Source organism: Strix uralensis, chromosome 3 (genome assembly GCF_047716275.1).
Source record: "Strix uralensis isolate ZFMK-TIS-50842 chromosome 3, bStrUra1, whole genome shotgun sequence".
NCBI classification, from domain to species: Eukaryota; Metazoa; Chordata; class Aves; order Strigiformes; family Strigidae; genus Strix; species Strix uralensis.
The window spans coordinates 47,817,858-47,844,736 of NC_133974.1; the positions used below are offsets into that span (position 1 = coordinate 47,817,858).

At 34.4% G+C, this 26,879-nt stretch overlaps 1 protein-coding gene across 6 annotated transcripts in view; it reads left to right on the forward strand.

The window, feature by feature from the left end:
* The window catches only part of GRIK2 (glutamate ionotropic receptor kainate type subunit 2), a 445,887-nt gene that overhangs the window by 209,376 nt on the left and 209,632 nt on the right, over positions 1-26,879 (forward strand). The gene's annotated exons all lie outside the window — the stretch shown is intronic.

The following is a 26,879-nucleotide window of genomic DNA, read 5'->3' on the forward strand; positions in this document are numbered from 1 at the left end:
TAAGAATGTTAAAAATATCTTTGGAACAATACTTTTACATCTGATATATGAAAAATATATTTAATTGATGTTAGGAAAGTAGGAAGATTTTTACAGAAAAAACTGTAATTGGACATTGGAATTTTCATTTTTTCCTGTGTACCATTTTGACTAGGACAGAATGCTCGGGGAAAAAAACCCAAACAAACCACACACGATCTAACACCTATTAATTTTTCAAGGAAATTGTTTTTCTTATTCTGCTTTGCTCAGAAGTAACTATTTCACTTTGAGCCATGGCAAGAAAATAATTTCTTTACTAATCACAGCACTTTTCTACTCCATGGACATATTCAAGAAATAACTGTTGTATGCTGAATAACCCCTCATGAAAACAATGTCTAAAGAAGACATCCAGTCCTCATTAAATATAGTTCTGCTTGGCTGCTCTGCACTTTTAATAGGAAATGAAGAACAACTGTGTGAATACACTGTTGGTTGCTTTATAGCAATGTCAGTGATATTCCAGTAGTTAATGAAAGTCAGTGAAAAGGGATAGCTTCTGTAAGTGGTGCTTTATTTTTAAGCTTTAAAAAGAACTTGGCGCATCATATCCTCGTGAACTGGTTGGAGCTGTGTTTTGATAATAAATACGGGGTTCATATGAGCATACAAATAAGGAACGAAGTAGGACAACATAGAATGTAAACATCCATAATTGCTTGTGTAGACAGCAGGAGAATCACAGGCAGTTTATAGTGATGACTGAAGCACCTTCAATTAAAGATAAGAGATTTTTAACTCGCGAAAATTAATAAAAGCGCTGAAGGTAATAAATAGTCAATATACAGAAATTATTTTGGCATTTTTGAACAGTAAGATTAAGGAGAACATGTAATTATACAAATGGTCAGTATTTTTAGTGTTTTATGCCCAGCATGGTGTTTTACATTTTGCATTCTTAAGACCACTTAACTTTTGACTTGTAGATGTCCTCCTCATATGTTCTTCCCTCAACTGAGGGAAACAAAAATGTGAAATTTCAAGACCAGGAAAATATTAATATTTCTGTCTAGAATCTTCTAATATGGCAAGCTTTTTATCTTATGCTGCTTTAGCTTTTATTTGTGTTCATCTACTTTGAACACAGTTGTTCTCAGGCAAGAGTAGAATGACTGTGTCTCAACTGTTCTCAGGGAGCACTTGGAAACTGAACTTTGGTTTTATGTTTTTAGGAGGCTAGAGTCTAATAACTTAATATTTTCATCCACACCTAGATGTCTAGTAATTTTTTACCTACTCTGTTATACTCCACCAGGCCTCCCATCTGCCAGTCAAAGGAGGACATGAGCTTTCTCTATATCCTGGGTAAATGGAGGCAAAATTGTCAAAAGGAATGAGTTGTCTGTCTCTTTACAAATGAGTGGCTGAGGCGTTATGAGCAGAACAGGTTTCCAGGCTTTAGATGTCTGTGTTATGGAGGTTCCACACTTCCAGCCACAGATCAGTTGCTACTAGCTAGCTGAATTAGAGTGCTGGCTAAGATTAATTGTTTTCTGAAATGTCTTTGTTTCTCTGTATTGCATACAGAGTTTTATAAGGCATGTGGATTCCATTTGGAGATCCAAGTGCTTAAAGCTTCAGTGTAATGATACTGAGTGTAAAAATAAATATCTTTTCACATGGCTTCTGAAATTTTAGAAATTCAGCAAGTTGCTTGGCTCACCTTGAGAGAAGTATGTAAGAAGATCCAATGAATTAGTCAAGTGGCATATCTAGATAATTGAATCTAGCCAATTCAAGAGGTGTAAAATCTTAGTTTCAACTTTGTCTAGGAACTGATGAAAATAGAAATGGATGAAAAGAATTACATTAATAAAATCTTACAGAATTGCTTGAAGATGATAGCCTGTGCATAAACTTGAAAGAATTCTTACTTATTTCTTCATGATGCTCTCACTTATTTTGTCAGTATCATTAATGAATTATATTAAAAATATCAGTGAGATTTCACAGAGAAGAGCAGCTGAGGTGTCTGCTTGTTACAGAAGAACTTACAATATAGTAAGATCACAAAGAATTCTCAGTATACGTTCAGAATATACAGCAAACACAGAAGAAATGATAAGGTATTCATTCTTGAATCCTCACAGTGAAGTGCAAAGTTTAGCATCACTGAATGGAAGATAAAATCTGTAGGTAATTAAACCCTATTTTGCTTTATTTATGATTCGGCCGGGTGAGAGAAGCATTCTGGTCTGAAAATGTAGCTATGATTTCTGTACTGAGTTTGAATAGATAAAGTTCAATTCTTTTTTTCTCTTATTCCTGTGAGGGAATGGAAACATTTTGATATATGAAACATTCAGACATGTTAAGTGTATAGGGAAAGAGACAGTAATACTCATATCTAAAAAGTATTTAGGATATTTGTTCAAGTTTTAGTGGAAAAAGCTTGCAAAGAGATTTTACAAAGTGAATGTGAGTAAAGAAGTTACAGCATGTACTAAACGCTCTAGAATAACATCACTGTTTTCTCCCATCTCTTCAACTTGCTTTCATATCAACTTGCAACTTTCTGAACACCAAGCCTGTGTGACTAGATATTTGCAAGGTCTAAGAGGCAGTTTCCTTGGAGATTAGTCCTTAGGTGGGTAGTTAGTGACCTTAGTTTGTGATGTTTAATGGAATTGGAATGCACTTTAAAAATGGTTCTCTTTTTTTGACAACCCTTTATTAGCAGCCAGCAATTAAATGTATTAAGAGCCCTTGTTGTTCACACTCTTTCAGCCACAGAACACTAAGGGATGTATATGTTATAATTACAATTATCCATTCTCCTCATTGTCCTGCTGAGGAATGCAACTGTAATTCTGGCAGCTAAACTACACTGTTGGCTTGCTGTCCTTGGACTGCAGATGTCTAATTGCAGGCAACCGTTTCATTTCAAATGGCTCATTAAAGCAGAAGCCATTTACCATTGCTAACATGGATCTGCATCCATGATTATGCATTTAATTAGAAAAGTGCAAGATTTTTTCTTTGTAATCTGGATTTGCAAAATTTCTCCTATGTAATCTGTTTTGGAAGAATTTGAATGGCCTAATTTATTTTCCTTTTTTGCAGTGCTTAATATCTGTGTTATTCATCGGTGAAACTGATAAGCTACATATAACCATATTGTGTGCATTTGTGTTTCACAAGTGTTGCATGTTGCTGTAGTTTATCCAGTTTGAGTTTTTTTTAATCTGAAAATAATTTATTCTGCCACTATATTTGTACCTCTAGCTAATATACCTGTAGGTATATAAGCATCTCTGTTTACCTCACTTTGAGAAGTTACTAGTAAAGTTGTAAGATTAACTTAACCCTTCTGACCCTTTCTCATTTCTTTTATCATTATAGGTAAGAAAGTTTCCAGTATTAAGCAGGAAAGATGATGTCCTTGAGTTCTTTCTTCTTTTCTTGAGCTTTGTAACTTATTTTTTGTCCATTTGTTTGTGTGTGTTGATATCACACTTTTTGCTTAACATAGCTGGGACCCATTTAAATTGCATTACTGATAGAGTTTCTTCCTTCTCTATATGTTATACATATGACTCTTTTCTAATCCTCAGTGGTTAATTGGTTTTGTAGTGTTTTGGTTAGTAAATATAATCTGCAGGGTTTGTTGAGGTTTTTTTTCCCACTTCTTCTTTTCTATTGTAAAGTATGAACTGACAAATTTTTATATTTGGACAGACAAGCACATCTGCACTGCAAGCAGAGATAATGGACTCTCATTCTCTGCCCCACCTGGACTTGAGAAAAATTTTTTCTCTTGCACTTTACCTTCGTGCATCTTACTCAATCAGTTGTTTTACAGATCTCTAGCACCTGCAAATCTGTATCCCTTTCCTGAGACAGTTACTTGGCACATTTAGGTTTCTATGTGATCCTAGTGGCAAGTCCCTTCTAGATAACGGCCAGGGAGGTGTGCTTAACTAAACATGTGAAAGAATGTCAAAGGAAACAAGCCTGTATACAGGTGCTCATTTCGATATATTGCTAAAATTTCTCAATAGAATATTGTGCAGTGCTTTGAATTACAGGACAGGACTGAGACAATCTGAACTGCTGGCTCCAGAATAGGAGAGGTCAGGACAGTAAAATACATCTAGGAAATGTGAAAAAGCTTCTTGATATCATACTTTGGGTGAGTACTAGGAGTATAAATGAGTTTACAGCTGATGAGGCAGTCAATGTACATGTTAAGGCTGTGAAATACTACCTTCTGTCTAACTCCTATTAAAAATGAAAATGATTATAAGCAAAGGTAGGATGTCTCAATAGGCTTTGCATCTTCATTTTTAAAAATCTAATTAGCTTTTACTTTTCTTAAGATATGCCCTGAATCATCATCATCTTTCTTTTTTTTTTTTTTTTTTTTTAATTTTTTTTTGCATAGTCTTGAAGTAAGTAGGAAAACAAAGTTTTTGAGGCAAAAATTATTTAGTTTCTACTGCTTGAATTACAGTAATAAGCACAAGTGTGGTTTCTGTTCTGCCTGGTCTATTACAATTAACACAAAATGTTTTATTTATTATCCAAGTACTTTATCTAAATGCTAAATGGGACATCTACTGTTTTCATTCCCACCTCTCACAGTAGAGTAGATGGGGTTAAGAAAACCAGTGCTGTGTTCAGCTGCTGCTTGTTCACAGTAGCATCTTAGGGGTATTGTCTGATCTGTTGTTTTTCATTTGTGCATCTGAAATCACTCTCTAAAAGAAGAAACATGTATTTTCAACCCTTTTAGAAATGGAGGACATGATGCAGTTTACCTGGAGGGCACTTTGCTGAGGCAGAAATCCATATTTGTGGATCACCACAACTGTGAACCATCCTGTCTAACTTTTAAAATGAATACAGTACTATCCAATGAAACAGATTGCTTCCTTGGAGTTAACTTGTGTGGATTAGAGTTTATTATAATTATATAATGAAGTTTGATTTGTATCACAGAAATTACAGAGTATGGTTTCCATTCAGATCTTAGGTTTTAAAGTTTGAAATGTTTGAAGTTTTTCAGGAGAGTCTTAGTCTCAAAGTAGTGTATGCAATATAAGCTAAATGTCTAGGCTCCCTCTAAACTCAGCAGTATCAAATGAATCACTGTTTTGCATTCATGGCTCTCCTGGTAGATTTTAGGTGGCTGAAATTAGGGAAATGTATCTCAAATGTCTTTTAAGATTCTTTTTTTTTTTTTTTTTGATGAATAATTTTTTCTTTAGTTCTGTAAAGCTGCAGTTCACCAGGATCAAATATTTTAAAAGCCAGTACATTTGGAAAATATTTATACACAAAGCCACATGTGTATTTTGTACATCCAAATAATAGCTCTGAAATCTTCAGAAATGTGTGTCTTAAGAGGTGTTCAGTCTTTAAGAGGTTTTTCCATATATTTACTGCTCTCTAAGGATAATTTGATGGTTCAGATTTCTTTTCCTCCCTTCTTTTCAAGAATGTAAAACAGCCTGAAAAAACATCTCTCAGCAGATCTGTTGTGCTAGTCATATGCAAGAAGGATAGACTGGAGACTCAGCATATAGTCCCTCCTTTATCAGCAGCTAGTTTAGCTCTCAGTTAGTTTGCCTCTTGAAAGATACTTTTATTTCATATTTTTTGTCTATTGTTAATCTTTTAAGAAAAAAGAGCAGTGCACAACTGTCAGTTTTAGTGAGTTGGATTTGTTTGAGCAAGATAACAGTTCCCAGAGGAATGGGAGCATGTGGTAGAGTATTTTACAATCTTGCTTTGTGTCTCAGAGAGCTTTCTTGACTTGGTCTTGCTGCTGCTGTTTATTTCCCTGAGGAACATCTGTGAGAGGAACTGTATTTGTCTCTGAAGTACAGAACTGCTTCCTGGGTTTGTTTTTCCTACCTTTTATTTTTCAAGCAAAAGTCTACTTTTTAAATTCTTTCTGTTGTGTTAATACTATACACTGCTTAGTGGATTGTGGCAGAGCCGGTGGCTTTCTCAGAATTTTAATATATATAGCTAGTTAGCCAGATATAGTTTATCCAAGGAGAATCCAGTGATGATATTTTACCAGTATTCCAATCTGATAATTTTGTTCGGATTTTAACAAACTGAAATAACATTAAATGCTTATTTTGTTTATGTTGTAAAGAAAAAGTAATTGATTGCACTTGATTTTGAAATTTAAACTAAATGTATTTAAGTTGTATTTGGTTGGATAAATTAATGACTGGGTTCACTCCAGAGGCAATTTTTATCATTTCCAGGGGAAGATAATGAAGAAAAGCTGCCCATGGAAATAACGTCCAAGGTCTAAGTTAAGAATGTTGATGGAAAACATACAAAACTAGATGTTCTACCTAGGGCAGCCACTCTTTTCAAGATTGCCCTGAAACTAGAAACAGGCTACTGATAGATATTCTGTATCCCTTCAATGTTTCTCTAATTTCTCCTCAGCAATACTGTATCTTTTCTGACATTGGTTGACCCAGCAAACACTATCCCTTGTGCTGTGGCATGAAAATGAAACGAGTGGTTTTGCCTTGCTTCTGATGCACTGGCATCTTGTGGATTTACATTCTTATAAAACTGCATAACTTCATGATTATTCCATGGCATGTTAAATGAGAATGATCATAGATAGTTGCTTTATTATTAGTTACAAATAAAATGTCATCTCTGGCAGTGGAGCTATGACTTAAGAGGTTTTTAAACCACTCTGTAGAATGTATGTAGATTTTAATCAGTCTTCATTAATGTACCTGCCAATTTATTTACTACAGATTGTGGGTTTTCTCCTCTTCTTTTCCTGAAAAGGTGGAAATGGCACAGATCAGATTACAACGTTATACATATAACTGAAATTAATCCATATGATCTTTCAAGAACCAGTTATGCAATTTTGCAGCTATTTACATATTTTCTTGAGTGTTTTTTTAAGGGAAACTTCCTCTTTCTTAAATGCATTCCTTATGCATGAATATCCCTAATACAGGTAGCTCTATACACAGAACAAGTAGGAATTCAATTTTTTCTTTGGTTCAAAGTAATATTTTTTTTTTTTTTTTAATCTCATTGTCATGTCTTTTTAGATAGAAATGCAAACGTTCTTCTAAGAGAAAAACTGGATTTGTGTCTGTTTGAGTTCCATTTCCGGATTCCCAGGCTCTTGCTAGGAACCCTGAGAGCAGTCAACTCACCAATTTACAATGTAGGGATGAACAAGGTTAACAGTTTTCTCACAGAATGAGAAGTAAGATTTCTCGTGTATAAGATGCATCATTCTTTTATGGTATCTAGACTAAACCTTTGTTCTTCTGTTAAGAGCCTGTCTTTTATAAATTTTTAAGTCTCCTTACTGAATGATTTGCATTGTGTCTTGTTTCCTTCTAGCATTTAACATAGAGGAAATGTGACACAGCACTCTGGGGCCAAATGCATTTTCAATTTGGGTGTTAAGGATGTCCATCAATCAAGATTTGTATTTATTTTTTAAATGTAATATAAGTTCATGATTTCCACTACTATTTTCAGGTTCTCTGACTTTCATTTTCTGTCTTTGTGTTTCTCTGGTAACTTATAGCAGGCTTGTGGCTGTGATATCCTACTGCCTATTGATTTAAGGACTCTTTAATTGAAAACTATTCAGCAAACATGGTTTTCAATTTACTGTTTTGCCCAACTATGTTTAGGTGCCAGAGGCTCATTTGCAGCAGTTGATGGTTAAAGATTTAAAAGTAAAGCTGCATGTCATCTAGGTATATTTCAGTAATATGCAGGGTTTTCAACAAGGACTTGTCATACATCTTATATAGCCTGCAGGCTAAAAGTGTGTGTCTCTGCATTTGTGTCTGCATGTGTAACCACAAGAATGGAAAAAGCAAAGAATCAATGATCTCAAAATTAATGAAAATCAGGAAGACTTTTCCCCTTATGACAGGATATTTAGGATGAAAATAATTAAATGAGCTATTGTGGCAAATGGAATATTGATTGCTCACCAAGAGCAGCTCCTTGAACACTTAGATGAAGATTGATAACTGTTTTTTAACAGTTAGAGCCAAAGGCAACCATTCCCATCTCTACTGTGCAGTCTGACAAATGGCTTTCAACCCAACCCTCTACTGACCACTATAAAAATCTATTATCTACCATAAATAAATGGCGTATACATGTTGCTTCTCACTTCTTCATATCTGTATAGTTGAAAATGCTTAATTTATGATTTTTCAGTTCCTCATACTTTAAAAGTAGTAGCTGCCATCCTTTCAGGACAGAAAGATCTTTGTTTCAGGACAGACATGGATTTTTTCTTCCTTTGAGTAAGCAGGGTCAGGAATCGCATCTTGGAATTAGAGATGGGGTGAAGATAAGATTAATATTTTCAGAATAATAAGGCAATAGAATAAACTTGAAGATGGCCCCAGATTTTCTCAAGTGATCACTGGAATTTAGCTACAATATGGCTACAATAGCAAGTGAAGGAGCCCAGTGGGGGCAGCCCCATAAAGCAAAGCTGTTGATGCCAAAAACCTGATTATTCTTATTTCAGACTATTCTGTTTTTGGCTGTTTTGCTTCAGACTCTGTCTAGTACGTACCTTTGGACAAAGCCATTTAGTAGATGGAGCACATAAAGGGCATCCCTTGATCATGTTTTTCAGTGAATTTTATCTTCAAAGAGCCTGATTTATGCACTATGAGACTGCTTCATGATGTGAATCAGAACAGCGGTATGTTGGAACAATCAGGAGAGTCACTTCAAAAGCTTGCTGCTGATTGAAAATAAAATCTATGGTAGACCTTTCAGAGCAATGGAGCCTTACAAAATTATTGTGAGAACAAATCTTAATGAAAGAAAAATGAATAGACAAGTTCTGGTTTTTTTTAGTGACAGACTAAGCCAAAAATAGACATAGAAAATGCTATAGACAGAAAAGGAAGTAAATAATACTTGTTTAATACTTGTTTAAAATATCAAAACAAGTCTGTTGAAAGCATTTGTCTTTGAATCACATTAATTTATCTAAATGTTTATGGAAGCAGACTCTTAAACATCAACTTATTTGTGGGGCACTTGCAAGAGGAAAACAGTTCCACATCATCTAGAAAGCAAGCAGTTCTTTGCAGAACATAAGAAGAAGCAATGAAAATTGAGAAGTGCTTAACAAGTGCTTCCTACCTATGCTTTGGCAGTCTTGTCCTGCTAATGGCTCTGGTGTCAAACTTACCTGTTCCTGGGTCAGTTTTGTGGTGAGCTAGAGCTATGTGAGGTGACAATCCTCAGTTACTACACTGTATGGATAGACTGGTTCTTCTCAGATCTTTGAAGATAAAGGATTCACACAGAAATAATTCTCCACAGAAATAATTCTCATCTATCTCTTTCTGATGAATCTGCAAATAGTTTTACCTTTTTGGAACTTAAAGGCTTCCCATGATTTTTATAACTGGATTTTAATCTAAATATTAGATAAGAATTTGTAAAGAAATCAACTGCTAAGGAATTTGAGAAATTGAAATATTTACCTTTTGGGCTTTAGATTACTCAAACCTTCCTTGTTTTGTTAAAATATGAGATGAAATAGATAATCATGTTAAAATGAAGAAACTACTGTGTAGACCTCATTTCCTAAACAACCATGACATTTCCTGTACACTGTGATATCTGAAAATTTCTTCATCAAAGGCAGAAGTTAACATCATGAATTAAATAGTTCAAGAGAAACAATTTCCTTCTATGACTGTGTATAATTTCACTGTCCATGAAAGTTTGTCTAGGAAAAAATAGATGAAGCAAAGAGATGATAAATTTGTAACCTGATTGAATTTATTTCTGTTTAGGATTCTTTGCAAAACAATTAGTTTCATTAAGACCATAACATTAGACATCTAGGTTAAATATGATCCTTTGTGATTTTAATTTTGTGGCATTATATTTTGAGTTTGTTCAATTTCTTGGAGGCATACAAATATATTTTTTTACTGTAATTTTTCCATACCTCATCAATAATCAATTCCATTTAGTTTTAAAGACAGGACTGGTATATTGCTTCGTATTAATAAGAGAGACTTCTAAATATAGCCTTCTTTCAATTTTTTAGTTTTGTCACACTGTAGCCACACAGCTGAATATTTTCTGAGCAGATGTATCTCTTGGGATAAGTATTTTGAGAAAACTTCAGCTAAATCAGATTAGTCAGTTTTGGGTAGAGAAGTAGGACAGAAATGTTATGTTTCCAGCATTAAAGTGGGTTTTTTTTTTTTTTTTTTTTTTTTGCAACCTTTCCCTAGAAAAGTGCAAGCATTCCCTATGTTAAAGCAAAAGCTTGGAATTTTGTGGAAAGCAACAATGAATTTTATGTTGTCTCCACAAGCATAGAAGTTTTTTACTGCATCTAATACAAGTGCACCTCTGTAATCCCCATGGAGTAAGATCCTGATCTGTACTAACTGTACTGGACTCCATAGGTGTATCTGCGGGATCCTGTAGAAAATGCACTCTGTGGTTATATAAATTAAAACTTGTATGTGCGCAAGAGAGCTTACAACCTTACAGCCATTATTTTCTATGTGGTAAAGACTGATTTTGTAAAGATTTTTTTTTTTAAATATATGTTTACATACATTACAAAAACATATAGAACTTGTGTTATTAGGTAAGTATTTGCCCATAGAAATGTGTGCATGCTCTACTATGTATAACAGACAGGACAAATTATTTCCCTATAACTATTCAAAACACCAGTCACACTTAATACCTCATGAAAATAATTTTTTAAAAAATATAGAGTATAGAACCATAAATTATAAAACTATCTTCATAAACTCTTACCCAAATCCATCTTTTGATAATAGATTTACTTTTCCATTTTTATGTTCTCTATTGATAGAATCCCTCTTATCGCACTATTTGGCAGTCTTTGGAAGAAGAATCCAAAATAATAACAACTAAGGGACGGTGACTTGCTTTGTAAAAAACATGGCATTGCTTTGAATTCTGTTATACCTACATTCTATTTTTTCAGTACTATCTGATTAATATGGTGTTTCTTTGGGCTAATTTAGACAAGTGAGGGAATATAAGACTGGCTTAGTACAAGTGAGGATGCCTTTAAAGGATAGTGCATTGTGTAGTGCTGAGATAGCTAAACAGAAACAACTTCAGGATCAGAATTCACAGGAATGAGCTGAGTGAGTGCAGCAAACTGAAAACTTGTACACTTTATTAACACTAATTTTTGATCATACTTTCTTTAAAGATATAAGAAGGAATAGAAATTTTCTTACCAGTGCAGATGAATACTTGTACTTTTATTCTTTTTATAGAAAAAGGATTATGTGAATGATCCTCTTGCTGTTCTGTTTTAGAACTCTTGGAAACTGTGCGGAAGTGTAGTAGAGCTGTTTGTGAGTATGAATGAGAAAACTAGAAATCCTTGTGGCACTGAGGTTAAAGCAGAATGTACTTGTATATTTCCTCTGTTTTCTTCCTCTTCTCCTTTCTTTCTTCCCTATGCAGTTTGCAATTTCAGATATGGAGAACCTTCTGAAATACAAGGGATTAACATCTCTAAAAATAAGATGAATGGTATGAAAATTATGTTTTTTAAATCTTGCTAAAGCATAGTTAAGAGGTATTTGTACACTTCAGGAAAAATAAATCCTCATCAGATTAGTCAAAGATATGCAAAACAAGTTAAAACTTCTGCCTCATCTTGGACACATTTTTATTTTTAAATGTAGATTTAAGTGTAGTGCAGAAATTTGACTGTTATCCTGACGGATGGAGTCCTGATGGAGTATTGAAAAAGCTGGAAGTATATTCAGTGTTCAATTCCTATTTTTGGTTTAGTAATTGTGATAATTATATACTATCAGTTGGCTTTATGATATAAATATCCTTTTGAAAGTGAACTATGTTTAGAGAGAGTTCCAAAATTTCCAGAAAGGATCACCGGGTGAATTTGAATTTTGTATACTTCTACAATTTTTATTTGACATATCAAGATTCATATATACCTCTAAAAAATCTTATCACTATGAAGGCTGTGGTTGGTTCTTATAGTCACCAAAACATCAGCTGTGTCTAACATGGTAGCAAAATTGTTTCAAGTTGTTCTCATTAATAAGCCTGTATTTATTCTAGCACTGAATTTGTACAAGTAACTTCTAAGTTTTGAAAATTTCATGTACATAAAAACCACCCATATAATTTTTCTTTTTCCTTACTTTTTTTATCTGTCTATCCTTATTTTCTTTATATTTTGAACTTCTGTGTGCTTTGATATTTAAGGATTTCAAAATACCTAAAACTTTAATTAAGATTTCAGTGTCAAGGTACCTCTCAGCATTAGCCATTGAGGTTCCCATTAAAGTTATTCAGCTCCTTCTGAAACATTACAATTTGAGGCTGTACTTAAATTAGGTAAAATTTTGTGGGCTATTACAATAATAGACAGTCTAAGATGTTTTTTTTAATGAGCGTATTTTTAGAAGATAACCTGGAAAAATATTGTCACAAATCAGAATACAGCTTTTCAATGAGGTTTTAATCAAAACAAAATGTATCTAATGCAGATATGTCTGAAGGTATTTAATTCTGTGTCTGCTCTGATGGTGAAGCTGGAGCCAGCAATTTATGACAATCCGATTATCAGAACTAGCATCATAACATGATAAAAAGTTTATTCTGAAAGCAAACCTCAATTAATGGAGAACTTAATTGAAACAAAAAGCAATTATACAGTGAAATGCAGTTGGTGGAGGCATAATTACAAAGAAAATAAAACGTAATGTTACAGGGTCACTTTGCTTTTCTGTAATCTGTCTAGGTTATGATCTGCATATAACATACAAGTTGATTAAAGATTATACAAAAATGAAAAAAAAACAATGAAGAATCTAAAAATGGATGTGCTTTCAATATTAAAAAAAACCCAACTCCAACATAAAATACCTACTTTCTAAATCTAAACAAAAGAGTGATTTTCTAAATCACAAGCCAGTGGACTCTTTTAATACCTTTTCCCTTGGTTATTACTGATTTTAAGGAGATGTTAATCCAAAATTTACTTATTTAAAACACAGCCAGAGGACATAATTTAATAAAGGAATTATAGAAGACTGACATAAAACAAAAACAAGTATATAATCTTTTATGGGGTAGTTATGTGTTACACTGCTTAACAATTTATTTTCTCCTGAAAACATGAACTTTGCAAGGCTGTACATGTAATCATGTTTTTTTGCTGAGGATATTAAAATCTGTGTCATTAGTTCTTTCCAAGAGGACAGAAATGTAAATTGAGCTTGGTGAAAGCAGAAGGCAGCAATTTATTATGAAAACTCAGAACTGTTCTGTCTCTGCATTTCTAAGTCATCAATATACATTTATTTCTGTCATTTTATTTAAAAATTTGAAGGTGTGAAAGCTCTGAAATCCTCAAACATTGTGAAACTTTTACAGGATACAAAAATAGAATATGTAGATTCATTCTTCAGAATGCTTTTTTTTTTTTCCCCCCTCAATTTTTGATCAGATTTGCATTTAATCTTATGGTTTATTCTAACTTTATGCCTTTCGTTTGCATTGTCAGGTGTACATTCTTGCTGCACATGGGTACAAAGGTGTTCAGTGTGTATGCTGAATAGGATCTTTCTGTAATTACTTATGAATGTCTCATGCAGAAGGACTTTTCATGTGGTGTGATAAGTTTTGAATACTGAGCTAATATAATAGTAGCAGGCAGCTCTTTGTTATGGATGTGGTTGATGGAGTTGCAGTGATCACAATCATATTGATTTTTGAGCAGGAGAACAGATCAAAGGAAATAGACTTCCAAAGACCAAATAATGACCCATTGTTCCTAGTAATTAGGTTTTTACTATCAGTCCTTAAGGTATATAAAAGAGTGTGATGGGGTTTTTGGCTGCAAAAAATTTTATAGCACATACCATAATTTCTAAAGTTCAGAAGAAGGGTTGAGAAAGTACTTCAGAATAATTTTCACCTGTAAATCTTACATTTGTTTTTAAGGTTATATAGAAACCTAACATCATGACACCTGACTGTTTTTCCTGACTGTATATTATATGCACCGTTCTGCAAATGCTTATGCAGTCAGACAACTTTGTTATTGCAAGCAGTACACAAAGTCATATGTTTCTTGGCTTAGCATTTATGACATGATGGGACATTTGCAGGGTCTTATGAAGTCACACTTTTGTGGTCTTGTTAGCCAGAAAATAGAAAATAGGAGGAAAAAAATTTCTAAAAAATATCCTTATAGAACTATTTTTTTTGCTTTTATTTTTTTTTTTTTTTTCATACAGTTAACAGTATTTATTCCACATAAATATAAACTGACCATATAAGCTGAATGATTTATATTGGGAGCTTTTTCCTCTTTCTATGATTGGAAAGAAGTAAACCACCCTGAACACTTATACAGGGTAGTAAATGATAACCTGTCCAATAAGTGGTTAATCTAAAAATAAGTGAGAATGAGAAGTTGCTCAGAATGTTCAGGAAATCAATCATGGCTTAACTCTACATCAGAATAGCAAACCTCGGGTAGAGACACTGGCTTTAAAACCAGACTCATCCAATCAAATCTAAACATTGAAGCAAAATATGCATTTCTATTCTTAGACTTTCTACTTATTCCCTTAACTGAAATTTCCCCTCACACTTAAGATTTAAGCTTTTGTTCCACAAGAATGACAAGGTGTCCTTGTCAGAAAACATAAATAAAAATTTTCCTATGCATGTCAGCATCTATTCTCAATCTTTAGCATTTTATTTGCTAAAATGAAATTCAGATTTTGAATCAAAGGTCAAGCAGATGAGAGAAATACCACTGTTGCTCTTCTTTCAGAAAAACCCATGTTAGCTATTTGTTAACTACATCTCCTGTGTTAATTGCTGGCAAAATTTCAAGTTGCCTGAAAATTTCACCTCCAGTAAGTTAAAATCAAGTTGCAACAAGTGGCTACCCACCTAATGAATTTTGAGATAGTTCAAAGTTCTTAGCACCTTAAATAGTCTATCAAATTACATGATTATCTGAGATTGTTTTGTGAGACGAAAAAAATTCTATCACTTCAAAATTTTACACTGGGAAATATTCTTTTATTCTGTCAGTAAAATTTGCATATTCTTTCCTATGTAATGACTTTATAATGGCAAGAAATGTGGCAACAGCATCATTATCCTTTGGAGTGTTTTTCCAGTTCTTTTGTTCTCTTGACATTTTCTCAAAATTTGTAATTCTTTCCTATTCCACTTTACCGTTTCTCTGACAATTGGAGGTCAAACTATGAGGCATTGAGGGAAAAGAGGAAAATCTTTCTTTTCTGTTCACTTTCTGTGTAAGGCAAAATTACTCCTTTTCCAAAAAATTACCTGGCCAGCTCTACATTTTATAGATTTAAAAAAAGAAAAAAAAGAAAAGTTTGTTAGTTTTAAGACCTTTTTCAAGACTATAAGGAATAAATAATTTGCTTTGATCAGATGTTAAAACAAGCGTTTTGATGATGGGGAAAATAATTCACATCTGGTTTGTTTCTACTTAAAATCACAAACACAACTCTGTAAACAAACACCCTGTTTAAAATTCACTAGGCAACTAAATGTTAAAAAAATAATTTAAGCAGCTATGCCTTAATGTGATAATTATTCAGCTGAATTACTACAATATTTTGAAAAAAAAGAGTTTATGTTAACAAGTTATTTGATTTTTAAAGAAGCTAGATGAACATTGTTTATAGGTTGGTGATGTTCATATCTTGTTCCCAGTTGGAACGCATTTTTTGGGGTGAAAAAAAATCTCTACTGTTTGCTTAATTGTACCCCAGGGCAGAGTTGGGAATGTATCAAGAAGTAAGAAAACACCAGTTTTAATAAGCATACAATGCAATTTAACAGTTCATAAACCAGTAAAATTTAATCCCAGGCTGAGAGATTTATTAAATCTCACTCAGCAAAATGGTTTTGTGGGACGTGTTAGCAAGTGAGAATTAAGTGAAATGATTTCAGGGGCAATAGATTTTATTATCTGAGGAGGGGGAGGAACTAGTTTTGCAAGCCATTTCTTCTTAATTTCATTCACTCGTTATAATTGCCTTGAGTAGAGAGCTTTCTGTGAGTAGTAGTAGTATGTTGGATCTCTGGAATTTGTGTTCATGCTACTAGGTTTGTCAGGCATCATCTAACTGAAATATCTTCTGTTGGTGGTCTTGTGCAGCAGTTCTTTTAAAGATTGTTAAAGATTCTTAGATCTAATACAACTCAAGTCTCTATCTGTAAGATAAAATGACTCCTATTATTTTTTTTTTTTAATTTTGTTATTTTTGCATCCATGCTTGTTTTTCTGTGTTCTTTAGCTTTTGTTTCTTCTCTGTTCCCCACAACGGTTGTTCTCAGTCTTTATTTTCATAGGCTACAGAAATGATGTTCTTTCAGTCTCTTTTCTAATACTTCTGCCAGTTAGAGGATTCCTAATTCTGTTTTATTCTTCCAGACAGTTGTTATATCCCTGTGAAATAGTATGCTGACTTGTATCACATTTGTCCTACTTATGTTAACATATAATTCAACTGTCCAAAAAAATATTTTTTAAAAGTTAATTTCTTCTAATACTTTTATTGCTGTATCCTCATATGACAAACTCCTTGAAGACACTGCTCAAAGTGTGCCCACAGCTGCTTTACTTAATGCTACACTAATATCCTTGTTACCATGAATTGCTGAAAGGGCTTTTCTTCCATTATTGCTGCGCAGACTCTGTTCAAACTGTAATATGAGTTTCTATAGCATGCATATCCCATAGAGATATGGGATACCTAAGAGAATGTTTCAGAGAGCTTGGCTAGATTTGTTATTATTTTGGATTGATAAATGCTTTTCTCTTCCCTTATTGCCTTAGAATCATTCTTAACCTGAGGTAGCTTAAGATAATATAAAAACATTTATTTGCTTTCATGTTCTCCAATACAGCTGGAAATATTTAAGAAAAGACAGGACATACCTGCTCTACTTATGTAAGGTTAACTTGGAAAGGCATTTCTCTCTGTCTGCTCAGCTGTTTTGCTGTATTGGTTTGCTGTAGACTTTCTTTAACACAGAGTTGGAATTTCTATACACCTTATGTCTTTGATCACTTTCATTAGAGAGAACTGTTTGTTGATATGGAATGGCTTGGGGCAATTTATCTTTTACAGCTACTCGTTTGTCTAATTCTTCCTGAATGTCCTGAAGGACCTTTTCTCCTGAATCTAGTTTACAGTATAAAATGTAAACCTCATTAATGAAAGATGTGTTTCATCAGGTTGTATATTCATAACTGTATAGAATAAATAGAAAGGTGGGGGATATGTATGATACTTACTATTTGCTTTCGAGTGAGGACAGGTATGATGATAATCACTTTGTGGTTGTCAAATGAGTATGGCATGGCATGATTTACTCTTCTATCTTTTTTTCAAGTATATTGTAAGACGTATGATTTTACTGCAATATGAAACTGCATTTTAAAAAATAGTTTTCTCTCGTAGTACATAAAGAGTAGTAAAGAGTAAACTTAAATCTGTATTTACTTTGGTATTCAAATCTTTCTGCAACATATGTATACAGAGAAAGATACTATATTCTTGTGCCTCTTCCAGATCTGTGTGGTCTCAAATACTTCGTATTATTGAACATACTTTTGATATGAATATTTCCTTTGGATTCTTCTTTAGTCTTCATTTGTCTTGATGTCTATTTTGTTATGTGATTAAACATAAACCTTTTATTCTTGTGTCTGTCCAGTCTAAGTTCTGACTGTTTCATCCTTGTGGTAAATTCAACCTAATTCTATCTTTTGTTATGTATATGACTGGCACCATGTAGAAGTTCCTAATCATGATAATTCTTCACTTTATTATTATAATAACTTATTATAGAAAATTATGTCTCATATTTATTTATATGTAAAATGTAGAAAACAGTATAAAATTTCAAAATTTCAAACACTGGTAACAGTGGAGTATATGTCTGTCCCATTAATCATAAACTGTAATTGCCACAAATAAAATAACAGTAGATAGATCCATAGAGTTTTGTAATTCTCCTAGTACCCTTTCTGAGAAATAATTTTTGAAAGTGGGAAAATATTCCAGATTATATTGATTAAAATAACACACAGATGCTTTTTCTTCATTGTCTTATCCAAGCATTCTTTGCTTAACAACAGACCTGAAAAAGTTAAAGAAAGATTACTTTCTTCAATATTAATCTCTTGTTCTGGACCTTCTTGGAAAATCACTTTGTAGTGCAGATTTGAAACTACCTGTAGTTTGGATGTAGCTGATCAAAGATATGTTTGTGAACCAAGCTTCAAGCAGAGTAATGTTAGCACTATTGGCAAAACACTATATGAGAATTCGGGGAAAAAAGTTCTTGTGTTACCAGTTACTCTGTTTTGTGGAATAAAATAATGTTGTCCTAACATAATTCATGATCTGGCCCTTAAAATTTTCTGACCAGGCAATAGTAGAATCTATAATAAAAAAACTACACATTTTAAGTAAATCTTAGTTTATTTTTATATGTAGAATATCATAGTTTCTGTAGTTCATATCCAGTAATTTTTAAAGGCAACTTTGTCATTTTCTGTCAAAGAGGACAGCTTTTAAGGAAAGTAATAGTGTTAGTAATGAGAGTTCTTCTGCACTGTAGGTGGTCACCCCTTCCTGACTTTTGAGTGTTGTCAGACTTTTCTTATACATTTGTTCTTATCTCTTTTTCCTGAGGTGTTTAAAAGAAAGGAAGTAGAGTCAGCTTCTATGACAAAATCAGTCATCAAAGGAAAATAATAATAATAAAAACCTGCACAGACGCCTATTTCTGTTCATTGTGTTCACAATGGAAATCATCTCATTCCCACAGCATTCTCCTGGCAAAACTGACTGCTCAAGGCTTGGATGAGCGCATGCTTTGCTGGGTAAAAAACTGGCTGGATGGCCGGGCCCAAAGAGTGGTGGTGAACAGAGTTAAATCCAGTTGGTGGCCAGTCATAAGTGGTGTCCCCCAGGGCTCAGTTTTGGGGCCACTCGTTTAACAACTTTATTGATGATCTAGATGAGGGGATCGAGTGCACCCTCAGTAAGTTTGCAGATGACACCAAGTTGGGTGGGAGTGTTGATCTGCTCGAGGGTAGGGAGGCTCTGCAGAGAGATCTCTACAGACTGGGGTGATGGGCTAAGGCCAACTGGATGAGTTTCAATAAGGCCAAATGCTGGGTGCTGCACTTCGGCCACAACAACCCCCAGCAGCGCTACAGGCTTGGGGAGGAGTGGCTGGAGAGCTGCCAGTCAGAGAGGGACCTGGGGGTGTTGATTGACAGCTGGCTAAACATGAGCCAGCAGTGTGCCCAGGTGGCCAAGAAGGCCAATGGTATCCTGGTTTGTATTGGAAATAGCGTGGCCAGCAGGGACAGGGAAGTGATCTTGCCCCTGTCATCGACACTGGTGAGGCCGCACCTCGTTTACTGTGTTCAGTTTTGGGCCCCTCACTACAAAAAGGACATTGAATTACTTGAGCGTGTCCAGAGAAGGGCAACGAAGCTGGTGAAGGGTCTGGAGCACATGTCGTATGAGGAGCAGCTGAGGGAACTGGGGTTGTTTAGTCGGGAGAAGAGGAGGCTGAAGGGAGACCTCATCGCCCTCTACAGCTGTCTGAAAGGAGGTTGCACAGAGATGGGGATGAGTCTCTTTAACGAAGTAATAAGTGATAGGACAAGAGGTAATGGCCTCAAGTTGTGCCAGGGAAGGTTTAGACTAGATATTAGGAAGTATTTCTTTACAGAATGGGTTGTTAGGCATTGGAATGGGCTGCCCAGGGCAGTGGTGGAGTCTCCATCCCTGGAGGTGTTCAAGAGGCAGGTTGACATAGCACTTAGGGATATGGTGTAGTTGGGATCTGTCAGTGCTAGGTTAACAGTTGGACTAGATGATCTTCAAGGTCCTTTCCAACCTAGATGATTCTGTGATTCTGTGGTCTAGAAAATAAGACTAATATAGGAAAAAAAGAAAAGCAAGTGGTGGGGAGTTTGGTAGAATAAAAAAGGAAGTGTTTTTTTGTTTATGAAATGTGTTATTTATTCAAGGTTTTGTAATTAATAATGAAATATTGTGTGTTAAATTATCAGTAAGGATAATTTACAGAAAAATAAGTAATTATAAAAGGAGAAGTACTACTTAGCAGGTTAAGGAGATTGATTATGACATTATGATAAGGACATTTTTGAGGGCTTTGAAATGAATAAGTATGCCATTGTAAGTCCTTCTTGTGAAGTACAGAAACAATAATATTATTTCTCCATAAAAAGGTTACGCTGGGGAGGGAGGAGATTTGACTAGGCTGTCCTGTTCACTGTACCTCCAGTATCCACTACTTGCTCAGGCTGTTAGATCAAACAAACGGAGCTCATACTCTCCCAATTGTACTATGTCATCTCTGTCCCTCATAAAACTGACTAGAAATAATCTGGATATATTGGGAGTTGAAAAAATCCAAACAACTCAACAACCTAACTTTCCATCCAGTGTTCTATCCAAGGCACTACTGTTGTGTAAGAAATAAAATACAATTTATAAGGACCAATGGAAATTTCAGTCCTTCTGGAACATTCCCTGCTTTGTGTGCTTATACTCCTTCCGCCAAATGGGAACGCAACATTCTTCTTATCTTCTAAACTCTTGCAAGGACAGGTACGATAAAGACAAGCTCAGTGAGAGAACCCTGTTGCAGTATGAAATTAGCATGTTAGCACTTTGTTAACCCAGTGACCACAGTCAGTCTGAACTAGGTTTATTTTGGAAGATACTATGGTCTGAGATGTCTGTGTAGCTAATGGAAATTCAGGGAATTACAAGTGATATATATGAGGAAATAAGTTTCAGAATAGATTAAAGGCTCCATATGAATTGCTTTTGACATGTTCACACATTCCCAAGGACTTTGTTAAAAAAAAACCCCTGTGTAAAGTATTCTTTCTCTTTTATGCATTTATCTGGATACTTTTGTCGTGGTCACCTAGGAAACAAATGCAGATATACATTTGTGAACATTTGTATTCAGTTTCATTTAATTTTTGATCCAGTTAATGAAGTCACACTTGAAAAGAGTTTAAGCCTCATTTTAATTAATGAACAAAATTTTTCCAAATACATTTGTGACCATCAGACACTAGGAAAAACACTCTGAACAGTTTGGCTTTTTAAATGTAGTTGGGAGTTATTTCAGAACATCAAAATTTGACTGACTGGAGATAGGAAGACATAGATAATATTGAAAAAAAATAATGAGCTGCATATGAAAAAAATGACCTATCCTGCTTAACGTAGTAGTTCTTATTCAGATAATATGCAGGTAAAGATAGCATAAGAACTAAAGAGTAGAAAAGTTTATGCATACTTCATTTAACAAGGGAAAAAGCTTGGCTCATGCAATGCAGTATTTCAGGTGAACTGTACAGTGACTTAACTTTAATTTTTTAGTGAGTCAATTCAGTTTAACACAAAACTGACTAGAGAATCAGAATACTATCTTTCAAGATTTTTTTTGTACTTCCGTTTTGTTTTGCACAGAATATTTTTTTTGTTAAATAACTGCTTTTTTAAAAAAAAAAGAATTTTAGCAAAATATTTATCCTTGCATAAAAATTTAGGTATATTTGATTTATGATATATTTGTAAGCTGATTCTAATGACAGTAGTGACTGGTAATTGCAGATTCAGATCTCCACCTTGTGACAGAACAGGGCCTGTTAACTGAGTAATAAAATATGACACTATTGCATTTTCTTTCTCATTTGCTTTGTCTTTGATGAAGAAATATATTTTAACATCTTTTCTGAATCAAATTTTAAAAATTTTTATTGTGGAAAATCCAGTCTTATTAGAATGTCTAGAGAGTGGCAAGTTGCATTGTAGAAGAGTTGTATCTGAATTTAATTCTGAGACAAATTTGAAGTTTTATTTCTTCTTTGACACACATAACAGCTTACATTTCCCCCTGTCTCCCTTTTCCTTCTTTCTTTCAGAGTTAAAGGGACATTAATTTTCTTTTACTGGACGTGACTTGAATTAATAAAGTCAAGTTCAAACACAAAATACAGATCACTGTAAACAAGTGTATATCATACTTGCAAGGAGGTTGTCTTTAATAATAGCTTACACTTACCATAAAAGCATTTTGCAAATGGTTAAGCAGTCTAATCCTCGTAAAGGTAATCCTTCTATTGTTAGGGAGATAATTTAGTTAGTTAATTAAGCCTTTTTTGTTAAAAAACCCCCTTGTTTGTCCCTCTTCTTTGACTGCTTTTCTGTGGAAAAAGTTCCCCACAGCCACTGGAAAAAATTGGCAGAGTAAAGAGGACAATGACATCTGTGTCATGGATTTGTAAATCCAAGAATCTTCTGATCTAGGGAAAATAAACTATTAATATTACAAATAACTCATTCTTGTCTGGGATCCACAGTGAATCAAATACTAAAGAACAAAAAGTAGATTTATTAAGCTTCTCTTTTCCATTGCCTTATTTCATATGCCACTCAATGTAGAAAATTTCTTGGTGTTTTCAAGTACTTCACAGAGCACATTTTAAGTAGAAGACCATATTTCTTCATAGACTTTTATTAGTAATAAATTTAATTAAGGGGAAAAACAATCACATTAGTTTAATTTAAGATTTAATTGAAAACCTGAGGGGTTTTTCCTGCTTTCAAGCTAGTTTTAATCACCTGTATTTGAGTAATTGAAAGTTCTTTCAGATCAAGCCTACATAACAGTTCCATTTTTTTTTTAGTCATTGTAGATTATAGAGGACTACAATTTCTTGTAGTAAAAATTGAAATATTATTTCTGCTGTTTGAGAAGTGTATAATTTCTGATATAGCTCATGAAGAAACAGCATAGCAATCCTTCATCTTAAATTAATGTTAAACTTGATTGTGTGATAAAAATAGTGTTTTCTAAAAATAAAGTACATAATTTTGCAATTTAGAGATAACTTTGAAGCACTGAGATATGAACCAGCAAGGAGTGGTTTATTAGTACATGAAATCCTCATATAATTTGATGGAAGTAAATGGAAATGTCATACAAAAACATTGCTGTGCAAATAAGGTGCACACAGAAGTCATGATTCGATGTCATTAAGTATGGAATCTGCATTTTTTTGTAACCCTTAGTAGTTAATTAGGCACAGATTCCAAAAGCAGTTAGCACATTTGTTGAGCCAGACATCAAATGGCATCAATGAACTCTTATGTACTCTAAGTCTGAAGATGGTTATGAAGACAATGATTCCTCTGTTTTGTTAGGCTTTGTCCTGGTTTAGCCAGGATAGGGTTAAGTTTCCCCAGCAGTGGGGGGGAAGCTCTAGCCGGGTTATTCATATATCATGCTGACGTCACATCCTGGCGTGAGCGCGGGAAGAATCGGTGATCGCGTGGGTTGGCGCAGCTGGTTCTCTCACTGCTGTATCGGTATATACTTTGCTCTGTTCATTGTTATCACTGTTATTCTTATTGTTATTGTTTGTTGTGTTGCTGTTGCTCTGTTGTATTAAACCTTTCCTTATCTCAGTCTCGGGGCTTTGTATTTCACTCCCTTTGTGGGGGAGGGGCAGCGGCCACGTGGTCTCAGACCCCGGCAGGGGCTAAACCATCACAGGCTTGCTTGGATTTTATCTATATGTCACAGTGTGATCCCTTCCTCTCACTATTTTTGGAAAGTCTTACGATACAGATCTAGATCTCAGGTTACAGCTGTAGTACATAAACAGCCCATTTGGTTTCAAGATTTTCAGCTGGTTCTTGTCTAACCTACCAGCCGTGCAGAAGGTCACTAAAAATCATAGCTTTTGTATGTCATAAAAATGGCAGGAAAACTTGGCAGAGAAACAGTTTGTCAGTTCCATTACACAGAGAAGATTTCTTCTTGGCTGAGACGCAGGCTATAGTGGGTTTCTTCTGCATCATCTTTGTCCATATAGGTTAGAAAACAGTAAAAAAAGCTAGCCTCCTACCCCAGCTCCAAGCCCCCAAAACTCAAACCCTCTCTACAATATTGATTAACCAGGACATGTAAGTGTGTGACAGAAATCACAGCATATATCTACTAGAGCTTGTCATGTGCATTTGACATTTTTGGGTATAGTTGGGGATGGAGAAGAAAAAGACCACCTTTTACTCTGAGGAAACCCAGGGAGAAATAATACACTCTTTCTCTAATAATAGAGGGGACTCTTTTTCTACCTTTATACTGAGTCTAACTCAGCCAGAGCCCTGTCACAGTGAGATTAGAGTACTTGCATGCAATTTGTTAGATACTATTTAGCAAGTAATTTAGCCAGCCTCAGAAGTGATTATACAGAAACACATGTAAAAAATAGAGGCAAACACAACACCCACAGTAAGACAGGAGGCAAAGGAATTATGGAACAGTATTGAGAAGAAATGTGTAGTATCCAAATGAGTTTGCGATAAAAATGAATCACAGATTGGTACTTTCTCTCTGTTTGAGATATATTGTGACTGAAATCACTTCTCTGATTAAGCTGTTACCTCTGAGTGCTAAAAGCTTTCTTATAACTTGACAGAGTCAACCTGAAAACAGATTTGTGGTCACAGACATGTCACCTGACATCTTAATCACCTAGCTCAATCTCATTCTATTTCAATTTGATGAAAAGTATTTGTAGCTTCTGTAGTTGTAGTAATTTTTTTCTTTTGTAGTTTTAGAAATACAAATGACAACATCATGAGCTGTATTTTAGATGAGTTTATCTGTATCCAAGCAGTCACCATGAATACTAAGGATTATAAAACAAAAAAAAACCCCCATAACCCATGGTTCAGAAACTGTACCAAGATATATTTGTGAAATACAACATAATTCTTAAAAAGTTTATACAAGTTAGCTAAAACAGTACTAATCTCATTTTTTCAATAAGATTATTTTCTTGTATTATGTGTGCTTCAGTGAATGGAAACATTGTAGCAGGTTTCTATCTCAAATTCAAGAACCATTGCTTCTTCTGGGGTTTCTACCTCTTCTTCCTTCCAGACTGCTAACCTCTGTTTAGATAAAATACAGAATCCTAAAAATTTAATTAGGGACATGTCCTTCCTCGTCCCCAAACAGTTTCTTGCTGAAACCTGCAGTACTTCCTTTACCACAAGGCATAGTTCCAAGAGTGTGATTTAAGGAAGAGAAAGCAGTATGGACAAAGCCAAATGAACAAGGATGGAGCGCTAGGCCAACAGCTATCAATTCCTAGTCTCTCAGAGGAAAGGTAAAATGACCAGCCAAGAGGAGAGCCCAACCTGCAAATTCAAATATATTCTTTATATCTTTTCCTGAGTTCTGTGTTGTTTATTTCTCTTACAGTAAAATCAATGATTGCACCCAGTGAGATGAGTGCAATATTGAATCACTAAACCAATATATTTTTGAGTATACAGCTCTATCTGTTTCTATTCAATACAAACATTTAAGCCTACATTTAACTTTAATCTTCCTATCCAAGGTGGATTGTGGAATCTCATCCTACATAAATAAGGGGTTTATCTTGTAACATCTAAAAATCAAATATGGCACTCAACTTCTAGCCAGTGATTAGTTTATGTTGTGTGCATTTAAAAGAGACACATTCTGATATAGATTTATTTCCAGTGAAGCAATATTCATCAGTCAAATATGAAGAATATTATCAGAATTTTAAATACTTCTAAAGCTACAATGGCTTTTTATTAATGCTTTCACAGGAGTTGACTGTCTTGTCATCCTACAGATTTCCAGCTCAGTGGCTTATAGAATTTGATAGAAAGCCATGTTGCTCTGCATCTGGCATAATGTTCATTTGATTCCTGCTGATGAGTCTTATCAGTTCTGTGTCTAAATTTATATCTAATTAATTAGTTAATGCTGGTTTTGAACTTTTGATTACCTCTTCATAGGCTGCTTTTGCTGAAGTCTCACAGTAATTTCAATTTTCCTTCATTGGTGCAAGGACTATAGTTTTAGGAGTAAAGCTGATTTAAAAAAAGAAATTTGAATTTCTGAGTCAGACTAATGTGTTGTACTTATTGTGTAGTTTATTTAAAAAACTGTTGTCCAGACTTTAACTATTGCCAAGTACTGCTTCTAGAATATTAAACTTTGTATGACGCTTACTCAGCATGTCATTCCAACTTTTTGGTTTTTGTTCCCTCCTTGTCAAATACCAGCTTGCTTTAAAACCACTTTAATGCCTTGAAGATAATGAACAATTTGGCAGCAAAAATATTTTCTGAGTGATTTGGAGCCCCTGCATAAACTTCTTGGCATCTGAGACTGTTGAAACCTATTGTACTGGCTATTTTAAAATCAGGATTTATTTCTGTTTGAATTTTGAAATCTCTCCTTGGGAGAGCCATTTAAATGTAAACGCATATTTTCCTCTTTAGCAGTAGCTTATGGGCTATAATGGTAGAACATTTTTGCATTTTTATGTTTAGTTTTATTGTAAAGAGCCTTGGGACGCATTTGCATGAAAGACACTATATAAGCTCATTTTGTATTGTATTGTATTGTGACAAGTGCAATAATCTCCAGGTTTCCTATCCATTAAAGAACTAATTTCACAGCTCACTAATTATGTGAATGAGAAGGGAAATAGGTCCTTTTTCTCTAAGGTATGCTGAGCAGATAGCATAGCAGTCATTTACACCAGCTGAATCTAAGGTCCTCTCTTGCTTTTGGTTCCAAGGCTTGCCTCTGTTTATTAAATAGAACAGGAGAGAGGTGTCAGTTTCTTGTACAGCATGACAGTGTGTACAGAGAGGCTG